Source organism: Hesperophylax consimilis, chromosome 7 (genome assembly GCF_061612785.1).
Source record: "Hesperophylax consimilis isolate HC1 chromosome 7, BYU_Hcon_1.0, whole genome shotgun sequence".
Lineage (NCBI taxonomy): Eukaryota > Metazoa > Arthropoda > Insecta > Trichoptera > Limnephilidae > Hesperophylax > Hesperophylax consimilis.
Genome location: NC_142842.1, coordinates 28564110 through 28581568, shown reverse-complemented (window position 1 = coordinate 28581568; position 17459 = coordinate 28564110). Strand labels below are relative to the sequence as shown.

At 44.2% G+C, this 17459-nt stretch overlaps 1 protein-coding gene across 1 annotated transcript in view; it reads right to left on the bottom strand.

The window, feature by feature from the left end:
• Nucleotides 1–17459, bottom strand: part of LOC149422606 (uncharacterized) — a 254636-nt gene that overhangs the window by 230939 nt on the left and 6238 nt on the right. The gene's annotated exons all lie outside the window — the stretch shown is intronic.

Below are 17459 nucleotides of genomic sequence, written 5' to 3'. Positions count from 1 at the left end.
CCTGCTGCGCCCGCTGCTGCGCATCCTGGCGCCTGCCCTGGCGAGCACCCTGGCGCAGCCCCTGGTGCGCACCCTGCCACCTACCCTGGTGCGGCCCCTGGTGCGCACCCTGCCGCCTACCCTGGCGGGCCCCCTGCTGCGCCCGCTGCTGCGCATCCTGGCGCCTGCCCTGGCGAGCACCCCGGCGCGCCCCCTGGTGCGCATCCCGCTGCCTACCCTGCTGAGCGCCCTGGCGGGCCCCCTGCTGCGCCCGCTGCTGCGCATCCTGGCGCCTACCCTGGGGGCGGGCCCCCTGCTGCGCCCGCTGCAGCGCATCCTGGTGCCTACCCTGGCGCACCACCTGCCGGTTACCCTGGCGCCTCATCTCAGAGCTTCTCGCCGCTGTTTCCCCCGCAGCCGACCGCCGATGAGACTGCCCATCACACCAGCGAGTGGGTCCGACAAGGCGCCGACCCGTTCCTGGCACAGCTGAGCACCCTGCTGGCTGACGCCATCCGCTCCACGCGTGCCCAGGACAGCCCTCGTCCCTCAGTAGAGGAGGACCTTCGGATGACCGCCCTCATTGCCCGGCAGTCCACCGCCAAGGACCTCCCCATATTCTCAGGCGACCCCCTCGAATGGCCGGCCTGGATTGCGCAGTACGAGCAATCCACCTCGACCTGCAAGCTCACGCTGAGCGAGAATCTTATACGATTGCAGCGTGCGCTTAAGGGGAAGGCGAGGGAAAACGTATACTCGCTCCTACTGAACCCGGACCGCGTGCCCGAAATCATTTCGACCCTGGAGGAGCGGTACGGCGGATCGGGTTCGATAGCGAACCTGATGCTGGACAAGGTGAGGAAGCTGCCCTTCCTGTCTGCCGAAGCCACCTTGGAGGAGATTGCTGACTTCTCCGGGACAATCCAGAACCTGGTGGCTTCCCTGCGGGACTTGAGGACGGGAGGCTACCTCACCAACCCCGCCCTGCTGGCCGACATCACTGCCAAGATGCCATGCACATTAAGGATGGCCTGGCTGCCTGTCAGCGGGATGGTGGATCCCTTGAGATCCGGCAAAGGGCGCCGGGAACATGTGCTGGCCAACGCTGTGGCCACACCGCCAGAGGGGAAGGCCAACCGCCCACCACCACCCGTAGTGAGAACAATAAACAAAAACAAAGTGAAAAGTGCGTGCGCTCAGTGCGGTGAGCCACACAGAACCCGGGAGTGTCGCGAATTCATTGCGAAATCGCTCTCCCTCCGGTGGGAGACAGTGCGTACTAACAATCTGTGCCGCAAGTGCCTGGAGGCGCACCACTCCAGGGACTGCAAGGAGACAGTGTGGTGTGGTGTGGGTGAGTGTCGCTACCCGCATCATCGGCTGCTCCACCGGGAGACGGTCGCGGAGGTAAACCTTTGACGCCAGACAGTGGACAGCCGCGTGCTGCTAAAAATAGTGCCGGTTGTGTTGCGGGGCCCCACGGACGGGGAAGTGTCAACGTTCGCTCTTCTGGATGAGGGATCCACCATCACCCTCATCGACGCTGACACCGCAACGCAGATCGGCGCACGCGGCCCAGTCCACAGTCTGCGGCTGCACGGGGCGAAGGGGATGTGTACCTCCGACGCCCGCTCCCAACGCGTGAAGCTGACGATCCGGGGCGCTGGATTGGAGCCCGCCTTCAACATCACCGCCCACACAGTAGCTGACCTGAGCCTGCCGGAGCAGCGCGTTCCTGGAAGACGCGTCACCCCAAAACTCTTGATCGGGCAGGATAATGCCCACCTTATCGTGTCAAGAGAGGTCCGTGAGAATAGCACTACTAGAATAGTGTCACGGACCGCTTTGGGGTGGATCGCCCACGGAGGCTCGAGCCTCAGCAATGACGGGCCAGCTACCACACTGGCCCTCCAGTCGGAGACCGCTGCAGATGCCCGCCTGAGGGAGTTGGTAACATCCAACTTTGCCGTCGACTCCCTCGGCGTCACGTCTGCGGCGAGAGTCAATGCCATGGACACAAAGGCCATGGCATTAATGGCAGAAACCACCCGCCCCCTACCTTCTGGGCGGTGGGAAACTGGCCTCCTGTGGAGACACCCTGACGCCACACTACCCGACAACCGGCATTGAAGGTTACACCCGCCCTGTCCCACCCCGGTATAGGTGACTTATGGTCACCCCTTCGGAGCTCTCGCATGAATCTAATTTTTGAATAAACGGCTCTACAAAGTATATAAATGAAGCTAGACCGACAACCGGCAGTGTGCGCTGAAGCGGCTCCAGTCCCTCGAGAAAAAGCTCGCAGCGGACGCAACCCTGGCAGCGGCGTACAATGATAAAATGACGCAGCTTGTCGCCAAAGGCTACGCCAGACGCCTCTCCCCCAATGAGGCGTCGCTCCCTGCCCCACGGAAGTGGTATCTTCCCCACTTCGCCGTCACCAACCCGAACAAGCCAGGGAAGATAAGGGTTGTATTCGACGCCGCCAGCCGATGCCGAGGGACGTCACTTAACGACCAACTGCTCACTGGCCCTGACCTGCTGTCCTCTCTCCTGGGGAACATCCTCCGATTCCGGGAAGGCGGTATAGCCATCGCCGCCGACATCCAGGAGATGTTCCTGAGGATCCAAATCAGGAAAGAGGACCAGTCTTCGCAACTTTACCTGTGGAGGTCGCCGGACCGGCAACAGCCGGACACCTACCAGCTGGCGTCCATGATGTTTGGGGCTACCTGCTCGCCTAGCAGTGCCCAGTACGTGCGGGACAGGGTGGCCGGTCAGTACGAGCACCAGTACCCGGCCGCCGCAGCAGCCATTCGTTCACGGTTTTACATGGACGATTACCTGGACGCAGTGGACAACCCTGACGAAGCTGCTGCCCTAGTCCGAGACGTAAGGGCCCTCCTTGCAAAGGGAGGGTTCCACCTTACGAACTGGGCCTCAAACAGCCTGGACGCCATCGCCGATGTGCCCCCCGAAGACCGCGCCACCTCCACGGTAGCTATCAGCAGCGGGAGCAGCGAGACCGAGAGGGTCCTGGGACTGGTGTGGGACCCATCTACCGACCGCTTCATCTACACTTTCCTGGAAGCGGCCAGTCTAGAGGAAGCCACCCGGCCTACAAAGCGGCAGCTCCTCTCCATCGTCATGAAGATCTTCGACCCGGTGGGCTTCGTCTCCTGCCTCACCATACGGTCGAAGATCCTACTGCAAGCCGTGTGGCGTTCGAGCGTTGGATGGGACGACCACATCACCTCGGAGCACGCTGAACGCTGGAGGGACTGGATGAGCCTGCTCCAGGAAAGCAGCGTCTCCATCCCACGACGGTCGCTCCGACAGAGGTCAAGCAGCGTGACCCTGCACCTCTTCTGCGACGCCTCGGAGCAAGCTTGCTGTGCCGTCGCCTACTTCGTGGAGGAAGTGCAGGGCACCCTAAAAGCCACCTTCATCGCCAGCAAATGTAAGGTGGCACCTCTCAAGCCGCTATCCATACCCCGCCTTGAGCTGCAGTCCGCACTCATGGCGGCTAGATTGGCCAGAACCATCCGGTTGGAGAGCCAAGCGAAGATAGCGTCAACCATCTTCTGGACGGACTCGACCACAGTGCTGTGCTGGTTACGCACCGATCCACGCACATACTCTGCGTTCGTGTCCAACAGGTTGGGCGAGATAGATGAACTCACCTCCATAGCCAATTGGAGGTGGGTCCCCACCAAGCAGAACCCGGCCGACATCGGCACCCGGGACTTGGAGCTGCCCGACCTGTCTCTCCAAGGAAGATGGTTCAACGGCCCCGCCTTCCTCACCACACCGGAGAGCGACTGGCCAAAGGAGCGCACCCTCACAAAGCCAGACGACCAGACCCTCGAGACCCGGCCCCGACACTACGTCGGGCACATCACCACAGCCGGAGAGGCCCTACCTCTGGTCGAGAGGTTCTCGTCATGGCACCGGCTGATCCGGGCTACAGCGTGGGTGCTACGCTTCATCAGGCGCTGTCGGACGGGCCCAAACCGACCCCCTGAAGGCTCCTTACGAGCAGATGAGCTGACAGAGGCTGAGCGCAGATGGGTGAGAAGGTCCCAAGAAGACGCCTTCTCCACTGACCTGCACACCATCCGTCTCAGCCATGCGCTACCTGCCACCAGTCGTCTCGTCAGTTTGGCCCCCTTCCTCGGACCTGATGACGTTTTGCGGATGGGCTCACGGCTGAGGGAGCTCACCGGAAGCACGAGCGTGGCGAAGACCCCCGTGATCTTGGATGGCTCCAATCCATACGCCCGACTGCTGATCCGCCACTACCACGAAAAGGCGGACCATCCAAGCACGGAGAAAACTGTGGCCAAGATCCGGTGCAGCTTTTTCATCCTGCGCCTCCGTACCATCAGCAGGAAAATCAGCCATGACTGCCCCACCTGCCGCTTACGACGGAGCAAGCCCTCTCCGCCACTAATGGGGGTCCTCCCGCCGACCCGCCTGGCTCACCACGTCCGCCCCTTTACACACTGCGGACTGGACTACTTCGGGCCGATGGAGGTCACCGTCGGCAGACATCGGGAGAAGCGCTATGGAGCGTTGTTTACCTGCCTCTCCACCCGCGCCATCCATCTGGAGCTAGCGGTCTCGCTGTCTGCCGACTCAGCGATTATGGCCGTACAACGGATGACCGCCCGAAGAGGACAGCCCAAGGTGTTGTACTCGGACAACGGGACGAACTTCCGTGGTGCGGACGCGGAGTTTCGGGATGCCACGGCAGCCCTGCAGCAGGATGACAGGATGACGGACGCCATGGCTACCAAGGGCATCGAGTGGCGCTTCATCACCCCCCTAAGTCCCCACATGGGGGGAGCCTGGGAAAGGTTGGTGCGCTCGGTAAAACGAGCCCTGAGCGCCACCTTAAAGGAGAGGGCGCCAAGGGAGGAAACCCTGCGCACAGCGTTGGCAGAGGCTGAGTTTGTGGTCAACAATCGGCCACTAACTCATGTCTCTGTCGACCCGCGGGACGAAGAGCCCCTCACCCCGAATCATTTCCTCATGGGGTCTGCCGGGAACCGCCCACATCTGTCACTCTACGACAGCAAGGAGGAGGAGGTATGTCTCCGTCGCCAGTGGCGTATCAGCCAACAGCTCGCCGATATGTTCTGGAGGCGGTGGCTCCGTGAGTACCTCCCCACCCTGGGCGCCCGACAGAAGTGGCACCACCCGACTGACCCCCTCAAAGCTGGTGACTTGGTGGTCATCTTAGACCCCGCGCTGCCACGCAACAGCTGGCCGCGCGGACGTATCGTTGAGGCCATCCCAGCTGCCGACGGCCAAGTGAGGACAGCCCGGGTCCAAACAGCCACAGGAACGTACACCCGCCCTGCTGTCAAACTCGCCCTCATCCTCCCCGCACCAGCACCAGCGCCCGCACCGGCACCAGCACCAGCGCCGCCCTCTACAGCACCCGGACCACGGATGCCGCATGGGAGCCACAACCCCCAGCGGCCCAGGGGAACCGGACGTCGAGGACGCCGCCGACCTACACGTCCGGACCGCTAGGCGCAGCCGTGACTGCACCGGGGGGAGAATTGTACCGGACGTACCTCCACCGACTTAAATTAATTTTAATAAATCTGAATTTACGCAGAGGCAGTTCCTTTACAAACTCACCTCTGCGCATATTCGAATTTAGGCAACAAAATTCTCTCTATAAAAATCTGTAATCTTATCTGCACTTGTGTAAAACTATAAATCTTATCTGCTGATTAATAAATAAAACCACGGGGTCAAGCAGTCATCATTATAGACAAAAAACAAAGGCTTGACCCCCCAACACCCTCTTATAAATTAAATACCTATCATCTGTACAAAACATGGAAGATTTGCATGAAATTTTGAAATTGTGCAAACGCAGTTTCCTTTACAAAACTTGCCGTTTGCACAAAATTGAATATTGTGCAAATCTTCCCCTTTTAAATATATGTTTCTCTCTGTAATATGTGCAAACTCACAAAATATAATTGAATAAAAATGACACGGGCAAAGTGGTTTGAAGAACAGTCAGGACCTAGTCAAAATCGTCCCCTTCCAAGTTACGCAACAACGGCGCTCTCTCCTGTGACAAATTCCGGGAACCCAAAAATAATTCTCGGAATTTGTCGCTAACAAAGGGAGAGCTAGGCCCGTTGGTCCTTTAAAAGGCGGACAACTTGTGCAATTCGGGAGAGAGCCAGCAACCATCGGACGATCAACACCTCTCCTGGACTGCCCTGACTGCCTTCAAGCCTCTTCTGCCCTGGACCTTCACTTCAACTTGGCCTTCTTCTTTCTTCCGGCTCCCTGGTGTTCATCAAGAAGAAACTTTCACAATAGTCGAAGCGTCCCTAGTCAGGGCGCAGGTTCCCCCCTACCTTCCTCCCCCCTGCCTTATACCTTTCTCCCACATTTTCCCCATTTCTCCCTTTTCCCTATATTTTTCCCCATTTCCCCCCACATTTTCCCCATTTTTCCCTTTCGTAATTTTTTCCCATTTTTTACCACATTTTTCCCCATTTTTTATTTTCCCCATATTTTTCCCCATTTTTTCAATATTCTCCCTACTTTTTCCCGACCTTCCCTTCCAAGGCGTCGAAGCGGCCAGCCGGCCACTCCCGCTATATCGTCTGTGCGGCCGGCGACTACAGTGCCGTCCCGTACAAGTATCATTCTTTTTTAATTAGCGGCCCAATCATTTCCAATATGTATTAGAAGTCAGTTGCTGTTATTTGGATAAAATTAAAGAATTTTTGTTGATCCTCAATTCATAATTCTACCGTTAAACGAACGAAAGCCCCATCAGTACTTCTTCTTTGAAGCCAACTCCTAATCCAAAACTCTGCGGGCCCTTACGTTTTTGTTTGACAAAATTGTGCATATTATCGCAGCGGTAATCCGTTGTGTTCGGAAATGGGTATTATATGGGGATCCATGATCTAACCGTAAATAAACAAATCCCTGTTATCAAATATTACTAACTGACAGCTGTCAAAGTCGGCGGGAACGCGTTGTTGTCGGGAAGCCATCTTACCAAAACTAGAATTACTGGTGTAGCGGTCTATGTGAGAAGTTCGTAAATTAAACTTCTAAACAACTTCCGTGAGCATTATTTACGATAAGTTGAATGCATAAGTAAGTGCTCCTGTGAGTAACTTATCAAAAATTTACGTAAGTCGTAAATTTTACTTACAAGTGTAAACCCAGCCTTAAGTTTGGATTGAGATATATTTACTTACGTCAAGTTGTTATCGCCACTACCGGCAAACAAATCCACTCATAATTTTTCCGAGTGTATAACCTACTGAAAAACCGGCAATAACGTTATAATTTATAATACATCCTTACAATATTTGTTTAATCTAAATAGCTTGAGTGACATTGAACCAGATACGATTTATCATGATACTCTGCAGTATTGTTCAAGAAATATTCACGGGAACTTTAGATGGAAACTTCTTCCTGGAAGCCGAACGGAGGCAAGGAAAAGAAAGGCTACAAATACAAGATAAGTTCTTTGTGGAGAGGTCTCCCTAAGTTGTTTTCAACATAAAATTTTAGGATATTGTACGCCCAATAAAAGACAAAAAAACTATGTTCAAATAGAATTTTAAAAGTTTTGGTAGAGCTGAAGAAATAAATAATCATGTTCACGGAATCATTAATGCCCTATTTTAGAAAAAAATAAGGAGTTTTTTAATTAACTTATTTATCATCAAAAATATATCAGGAACATAAACATGCACACAAATCAAGGTAACATTAGCTACTTAGTAGTTGTAGAAAATATATACAATAGCACATCAATAATGACAGAAAAATAGTAGGTGTATTTAAAGTGGACATAGCCTTCCTCACTAGGCGAACCTGTATTGAGGCAGAATTTTAAGCAAAATTAATTAATACACTGTCTATGATTTAGCAATAGATTTAACATATTATTTTGCTAAAAAAACTATACAAGTACAACATAACTCATCGTCACTGTTGTCACTGAGTTCACTGGTTATTGCCTTAGATGAATTAAAAGGAAATATAGGTTACTGACACGACGTGCGTGGTTTCACCGAACTGGGTCCAGTGGACAAACTGGTGATTTACTGCGTTTAGTATCGCACATAAGTACGTCGGTCGGACAAGCTGTCACCGGCTGCCCCAAACACGTTTCAATAAATAAAATTGTTCACAATGCTTTTCGAATAAAATACAGTAAGACAGCGAACGCAGAAACATATAAGAGTATGAAGGACAACCTAGTGACCGTACGTCGAATTCTACTACACTGCTTGGTCGTTTGTTTATCAAGATGTAAAGTAAAAGCGGCCCACTGACGGGCGAGCATGTGCGCGGCAAGCAGTCTGAGCATGACGTCGATACAAAAATGCTCGTTGCTCGTCTGTGACATCATGCTTGACATGCTGACATGCGGACATGCTCGCCCGTCAGTGGGCGGCTTTAAGCTCGCAACTGGTGTCGCGAGGAGGCAATAGAAACGAGGGGTGTTCATAGTTATGTAGCCGTTTTACCCGTACACATATTCTTTGAATAGCTATCTCTTTTTAATGCGTTCCGTTCATATAGCTATGTATGATGTTATTTGAAGCCATTTTATTTATTCGCACAAATTCGTTGTGGCTATTTTTCTCAGGCGTTCGATTTTAATCTAGAAACAGGAACAAGCTATATTTTTTATTCGATTATTATGAACATAAAGCGTCCTTGTATTTATGTTGATGGTTATTGCACGACCTTTATTGCATATCCACTATTAAGTGGCGATTTTAAATTGGTTTAGGCTTATTATTTGTCTTGTTTCGTCGGGTTATTATATAGTTACAAAAAGTACAAAATATCTGAAGTTTCGTTTGTTTAGGGCTTTGGTGGGTATTCTTTAGATGAATGTCGCGGTATTTCGTGTGTAGTTATTGTTTAGGGCTTTGGTGGGTATTCTTTAGATTTAGATGAATGTCGCGGTGTTTCGTGTGTAGTTATTGTTTAGGGCTTTGGTGGGTATTCTTTAGATTTAGATGAATGTCGCGGTGTTTCGTGTGTAGTTATTGTTTAGGGCTTTGGTGGGTATTCTTTAGATTTAGATGAATGTCGCGGTGTTTCGTGTGTAGTTATTGTTTAGGGCTTTGGTGGGTATTCTTTAGATTTAGATGAATGTCGCGGTGTTTCGTGTGTAGTTATTGTTTAGGGCTTTGGTGGGTATTCTTTAGATTTAGATGAATGTCGCGGTGTTTCGTGTGTAGTTATTGTTTAGGGCTTTGGTGGGTATTCTTTAGATTTAGATGAATGTCGCGGTGTTTCGTGTGTAGTTATTGTTTAGGGCTTTGGTGGGTATTCTTTAGATTTAGATGAATGTAGCGGTGTTTCGTGTGTAGTTATTGTTTAGGGCTTTGGTGGGTATTCTTTAGATTTAGATGAATGTAGCGGTGTTTCGTGTGTAGTTATTGTTTAGTGCTTTGGTGGGTATTCTTTAGATTTAGACGAATGTCGCGGTGTTTCGTGTGTAGTTATTGTTTAGGGCTTTGGTGGGTATTCTTTAGATTTAGATGAATGTCGCGGTGTTTCGTGTGTAGTTATTGTTTAGGGCTTTGGTGGGTATTCTTTAGATTTAGATGAATGTCGCGGTGTTTCGTGTGTAGTTATTGTTTAGGGCTTTGGTGGGTATTCTTTAGATTTAGATGAATGTAGCGGTGTTTCGTGTGTAGTTATTGTTTAGGGCTTTGGTGGGTATTCTTTAGATTTAGATGAATGTCGCGGTGTTTCGTGTGTAGTTATTGTTTAGGGCTTTGGTGGGTATTCTTTAGATTTAGATGAATGTAGCGGTGTTTCGTGTGTAGTTATTGTTTAGGGCTTTGGTGGGTATTCTTTAGATTTAGATGAATGTCGCGGTGTTTCGTGTGTAGTTATTGTTTAGGGCTTTGGTGGGTATTCTTTAGATTTAGATGAATGTAGCGGTGTTTCGTGTGTAGTTATTGTTTAGGGCTTTGGTGGGTATTCTTTAGATTTAGATGAATGTAGCGGTGTTTCGTGTGTAGTTATTGTTTAGGGCTTTGGTGGGTATTCTTTAGATTTAGATGAATGTAGCGGTGTTTCGTGTGTAGTTATTGTTTAGGGCTTTGGTGGGTATTCTTTAGATTTAGATGAATGTCGCGGTGTTTCGTGTGTAGTTATTGTTTAGGGCTTTGGTGGGTATTCTTTAGATTTAGATGAATGTAGCGGTGTTTCGTGTGTAGTTATTGTTTAGGGCTTTGGTGGGTATTCTTTAGATGAATGTCGTGTTTCGTGTATTTTGGGTATTTTCTTAATTAATTAATTTGTTTTTTTTAAAGTTGTTTTGGCGTAACTTTGTAGATTTTGAAATTTTTTGAATTCCTATCAAATATTGATGTGGTTCGGTAATTAATTCTGTGAAACCATTGTAGAAAAATTGTCAACAAAGTGATTTTTTAAACCACATTCATATGTAATATTATAAAGTAGTCAACCTATGTTCACACGTAGGTTGCAGGACCTAGGTATTATTACACCTCCAAATTAGGTTGTTTTCCCGGGTGGGAAGACATACAGATTATCTGTGTACCCCTCCCGATCATTATCCTTCTGCCAGGGAGTGCCAACAATTTTAAAAAATGATAAGAGAAAATGGCAATAATGAGGAACTTAAGTCAAGTTGTTTTTTAAATTTCAATGTTCACCTTCTAACTTAAATACCTTTTTTTTACAAGTGTCGTTTTTAGAGTTAAAATATTTTGCAAATCTGTCGGGGTACGCGTGACGTCACACGTGCCTCGGTCTTGTCGTTTAACAACAAGGTCAATCCCACTCGGGTTGGTATGAAATCAACAAATTCCGATTTTAAGATTTTCAAAAAATATGAATTCTTTTGATTTATTAAATTGTGTTTAATTATATAAAATAAAAATGACATATTCAGAATCAGCGTTTGATGATATAGTGTTTTTAAAGCATAATAGTTCGTTATTAAGTTTCAAATCACCTTCCCAATAATATAATATTTCTTTGCGGTATTGTATCCTGTATTTCACCAATACATCAATCAATATTATCTGTGACATAATAGTATATTTGATAAATATCGAAATAATAATGCCTACATAATATTATGTTTACAGATGATAAGCATGTTAACATAAACATTAGAATCTTATTCGAATACGATGATATGAATATTCTGATTTGTAATTATTCAACTTGGAAATCTTTTTGCGGTTTTGCAATAACCTCCTTATCAAATGTCTTATCATAAATAATAATCACAGCTGTTTCCACAATACGGTAAAATGTACAAAATAACATAGTAAAAATAATAATAACACTACCTACGTATCTATCCATAACTTCTTGATAATAAAATACGTTATTTAGCAAAATATATCGCGTAGTGGATACAATGAGTACATTTAGACGTTATAAAGCATTGGTTAACCACAGAAGAATTAAAAAGTACACCGCTATGAAACCAAAGATTCGGAACACAATTTGAAAAAAAATTATGAAACATTTTTTTTATATGAAATGAAAAAAAAGTGAGGTGAAATGAAAAAAAATGCGTGTGTTTTATATACTTTTTACTGTCAGTAATTTCAGTAATAAAAAACGTTTTTCATTTTTATATATTTTTTTATGTTTGCATTCAAAAAATTTATATTTAAAAAAATATATGTTTATTTCTAATAGTAATATTTGAAACCGTATTTCATCACCTTTCAAAAACAGTTTTTAGTCTTCTAATACGTTCAGAAATATTACATTTATTTGGAATTTATTATAGGCAAAAATCATAGACATATGAATATTAGTAGACCTGCCCTAAGTGATTAAAAGCGTATTATCCCCACTCCCCATACCGGTTCCATTGGAGCCGGCTGGGCTCACGTATGGCCTCAAGTGAAATTTGAAAACGTGACGTCATCATTCTTGTGCGAACTATGGTCGAGGCATCATCGGTTCATTTTACGAAATAACACGGCAAAATGTTGACTTGTGATATGAAAACTTGTAAAAATAGATGTGAAAAAGAGAATAAACCCAATTGTCGTATTACATTCCATAAGTAAGCATTATTTTACTTTATTTTAAGCTTATTCACACCGTATTATATGGATCAGTTTTAGAAACATATACTATCACATCACAATGTAGCGATTCTCAAGTGTGCTCATCGTTATTTACTGGGGTAAGTAAATTATGAAACATTTGTAAAAGTGTCTTAACTAAATACTCTGAAACTAACTACGACTCTGCAAAAAGTAGAAATTTACTTTGCCGAATTTGGACTTCGCAAATTAGTTCATAACGTGGCGAGTAATTTGCGCTCCCATGTAAAAATGTCTATTCATTCAAAAGCAGATTTTACTTTTAAGAACTAAATGGTGATATTATAATGCGAGATGCCTATTTACTGTCAGATTGATTTATTGACGAATCACAGTCAGCTTAACCCCCTTCGTTCTTCAACAGTTGATTTTACCCCTCGCCATTATCTTCTCGTCTATTAATTCCTATGTCTGTGGCAAAAATACTCGAAAATATTAAAGGGCTATATTTTATAATTTAAAAGTAGCAAACTAGATATTACTGAGTGTTTTGGCCTCAAATCCAAATTTAAGTTTTGTGTGAAAAGGGTAGCGCAGCTTTCCTCTAAAGTGTGTTAGGTCTGCGTATTGAGTGAGTATTTTTAGCAAACTTTTGTGTAATAATAATTCATTATGTCTATGGTTGCTGTTTGTTAAAGGTTTGAGGAATACTTATTGTATCCAAAAGTTGCTATGAATAGAAGCTAATTAAATTATGTTCAGTGGTTGGTTCAATAACATTGAGTTGGGTTGGCTCTAGGGTTGCCAGACGTCATATATTTTAAAGGACGTCCTCTATTTCAGACCCAAAAATTGATCTTGTCCTCTAATTTAATATCTTCAATAGAGGACAATACTTTATCGTTTAATTTAGCAAAAATAAATGAATCAGCGTAAATTGATGCATTGTATGAAGAGTTCTGTATATTAAAGCCTCTCCTGACGAAAATTATAGACGATAAGAAGTGTGAAAATATTCTTGAATTTTGAATTCAGATTCTCAAATCTACGGATGAAAACAAGAATCTGCTAAAAATAATACAATACGTATTTTCCATCCCCGTTTCTAATGCCCAAGCCGAAAGGATTTTTCCTTGTGTACGAATACGTGGACCAAATACCGAAATAAGTTAAATATTGATACTGTAAAAGCAGAACTACAAATAAAGTCGAACTTCAACATGAAATGCAAAAAAATTATAATTTCATTTTAGCAAACGAAGAAGCTCTTAGAGCAGCCAAAAGTAATACCAAGTATTAACTTTTTTTATTACTTTAAATGCAAAATGAATAATTAAGGTCGTACTACTTACTTGGCTTCGATTAACATTGTTTTTTATTAATAAATGTAACTTCTGATACCATAACAGCATTTTATTAAAAAAATATTGACGTCCTTTATTTTCATCATATGTCCTTTATTTAATCGTATCAAATCCTCTAATTCATAAAACGGGAGCTGGCAACCCTAGTTGGCTCTGATACACCCTGTATATTATGAAAACGATATAATAAATAAATGCATTTGCTTATCATTTGTTACTAAAGCAAACTACTATTTACACATTTAAATTCATTATAATTTATGTAATTAACAATCATCGCTAAATAAATGACAACCACAAATAATATTTGCAGTGGTTCCTTCCTGGTAGACGGAGGCCTTGTTTAATTTACGAATATGGTGAATTAAGTAATCAAGTATGCCGAATGACCCTGTGAACCCGTCCGGACGAAATATGTATTGGAAAACAATTTAAGTTATTGTGGACGCCGATACAAATTGGACCGGAGAGAATATAAAACAAGATACCTACCAAGCAATCGATAATTTTCGTCTTTATTATGTATGAAAGTAGTAAAATAGCAAAAATATATATATATAACAAATTATTATAAGCATTGAACTCGCCTGAAATATTGTTTATTGTTTATTGCGGTATTTTAAGTAGGTACATAGTTAGGCCAGTGCAATTAGCGCCAAAAAGGGGGTCGCGATCGAAGTAATTCCGGTAGTCCCAATTTTTTTATATGTTATAGAAACTGATCTCGTGATGTAAAATCTGAGTTTCCGACCTTGGCGCACGTGTGCTCGCGCCGCCATTTTGAAAAAACTGGCCGAAATCGGGCCAAAATCTAGTTTTTCCCAAATATCTCATTTCCGATGCAAATTTTGGCTAAAGTATCTTAACAGGTATAATAGAACATAAAATAACCCACATTTTTTGTAAAAACAAATTTCTTCTATCTCTAATAGGTACCGAGGTAGAAAGTCGTAAAGGTGCGTATATTTTTGAAAAAACAAGTTTTTTGCGCGACTAGGTTTGGTTTTTTATAAATACCTCGTTTCCAGTGGAATTTCATGAAAATTTTATTGGTACCAATTTTGTAGAACATAAAATTTCAAAAAAAGTTGTGCAATTTTTATGTTAAAATAGTTTTTTTTACCGATATAAAGAATAAACAAATTTAGGTAAGTACGCACAGAAAATCTATCACGGTTTATTATCACGTTATTAGATTTTTGTTTGCATTTTTAAATACATACATCTATAAATTTACTAGAGGGCACTTCGGTATGGGGGGCTACCCCCCCCCACCCTTCTACTCCTCCCTTCCGGTTCCCTTCACAGACAGTTCCATCGTTCGTTGGACTGCTGGATTCGTTTATCTGCATAACATTTGTGAGGGTATCGAGTCATTCTGTGGGATTGAATCAGAAACGTCAGAGCAACATGTAGAGATGAGGCCTACAAGAATTAAGAGGGATGATCGAGACGTTCAAACTCTCATTGATTGGTTTGCTTGCCATGAACCATTTCCTAAAACAAACGTGATTATGTCTATTAGCAGTGGCACAATCGGGGATCGCAAAGTCACTTGTCACGTGGCTGAAAAGATGGGGAAATTAGCTATGTCTAAAGTTATCAACCAGAACTTTGGAAACCTACACTTAAAACGTAATGATGCGATAGTTTCTCTTGCGGCGGTGACCAGCAGTGTCAAAAATCAGGGTGTGACTATGGCAATAGATCCATTAATGCTATTCAATATGAACTCTCTCCTGTACCATTGTCTCTTTTCTCAGAGGAATGCATGCGCAAAGGAACGAAGTCTATATTTTATTCATCATTCAACCCTCTACCAAATAATACAGAACTGGGAAGCAGTAAAATACACGTAATTGATGGAGGATATTTACTGCACAAAGTGGTATGGGGTCGTGCTCAACCTTTTTCAGTAATTTTCCAGCAATATGTCAGGTATGTACAAAATCATTATGGATCCAATGCAGTAGTGGTATTCGATGGATACCCAGATTCTATGGAAAAGAAAAGCACTAAAGGGGTGGAAAGAGCACGGCGTGCCAGAGTTACAACTTCTGCTGAAGTTTTGTTTTTTGAAAGCATGCACCCACAAGTGCCACAGGAAAAGTTTCTGGGAAATGAGAAGAACAAGTCTCGTTTTATTTCCCTACTCAGAACCTCATTTGCACGATCCCACATAACGACAGTACAAGCTGAAGAGGATGCTGACGTTCTCATATTGAACACAGCAAATTCATTGTCATCTCAACATGATGTAGTCATAATCGTTGGTCAGGATATTGATCTGCTGGTACTCCTCACAGCTCTCTCACCTCCCGACGTATATTACCAAAAATTTGGAAAAGGTAAATCACCTAACGCGTTGTACTCGAACAAATGTTTTAAACACATTGAAATAGTTGAAAACATTTTATTCCTTCATGCCATAAGGTTGCGATACAACTGGAGCTCCATTCGGTCAAGGCAAACACAAATTTTGTAATATTCTTCTCAAGAACCACTCAGTGAATGAACTTGTTCGTGTATTTCAAGACCCAAAAGCAAAGACAGAAACAATCACTTTGGCTGCCGAACAACTATTTGCACTTTTGTATGGCGGCAACGAGAAATCAAATTTGGAAAATTTAAGGTACATCATTTTTGTCAAAGGAGTAAATAAGAACAAATTCAATTTATCCAGGCTACCACCCACCAAAGATGCAATCCAGTAAGACGCTTCAAGAACATACTTGCAAGTGCAGACTTGGCTTGGTCACGATAAAGATCCGACTGAATGGGGGTGGAAAAAGGATGCTGTTGGGTTACTTACTCCAGTAACAATGTTGAAGGAAGCTGCACCTCAGGCCTTGCTGAACTTCATATCATGTCAATGCAAAAAAGGTTGCGCTGGAAAGTGCACCTGCAGAAAGTCGGGTTTGAAATGTTCCCTACTCTGCATTCATTGCAATGGCAACTCCTGCGAGAATGCTGTAGAAGCCTTTGTTGATGACGATGACGATGAATATGATGACCCAGTCGCCACAAATTTGGGTGATGAGACAGATGAAGAAGCTATTCAGGGCCAGAAGTAAGAAGTAAGAAACTATAGTCAAGGGCTCGTACTTCTGTCTAAACTGATCTACCATTAATTTTATTTTTTGTTATGCTGACAACTTAACTAATAAAGAAAAGAATGTCAATAAATGTTAATTTTACGAAAATACCAATTTTTTATCTTTTTTATGTACCTTATCATCTTAATTGTATTAATAATCTTAAATGTATGTTGTGATTACGTTGATATGCATGTCAGACCAAGCTGCGACCACAAATGTAGTGGCTTGGCCAATTTTAGTGGTCTTCCCATTGGGAATGTATGGCGACCGATATGCTGAAATAGTCTATCTACTATATTTATTGCTAGGTCTGATACAGTCATGACGATTGTTGTCAACGTATATGTTCTTAGAACAATAATTGTTAAAGAAAAATAAAATCAAGGAATGCCAAGTTTAAAACACCTAACCTCTGTTTCAATTTTTGGCCTGGTTTTGGTGGATTAGAGTTTGGATACGTAATAGAGATAAAAAATATAAATTATATACCTATTTCTTTAACGAAATTTTATTTTCTACAAAATTATTATCAATAAATTTTTCACAAAATTGTACTGGAAACGAGGTATTTATAAAAAACCAAACCTAGTCGCGCAAAAAACTTGTTTTTTCAAAAATATACGCACCTTTACGACTTTCTACCTCGGTACCTATTAGAAATAGAAGAAATTTGTTTTTAAAAAAGTTGTAGATTATTTTATGTTATATTATATTTGTTTAGATACTTTAGCCGAAATTTGCATTGGAAATGAGATATTTGGGAAAAACTAGATTTTGGCCCGATTTCGGCCAGTTTTTTCAAAATGGCGGCGCGAGCACAGGTGCGCCAAGGTCGGAAACTCAGATTTTACATCAGGAGATCAGTTTATATAACATATAAAAAAATTGGGACTACCGGAATTGCTTCGATCGCGAATCGCTAATTGCACTGGCCTAAG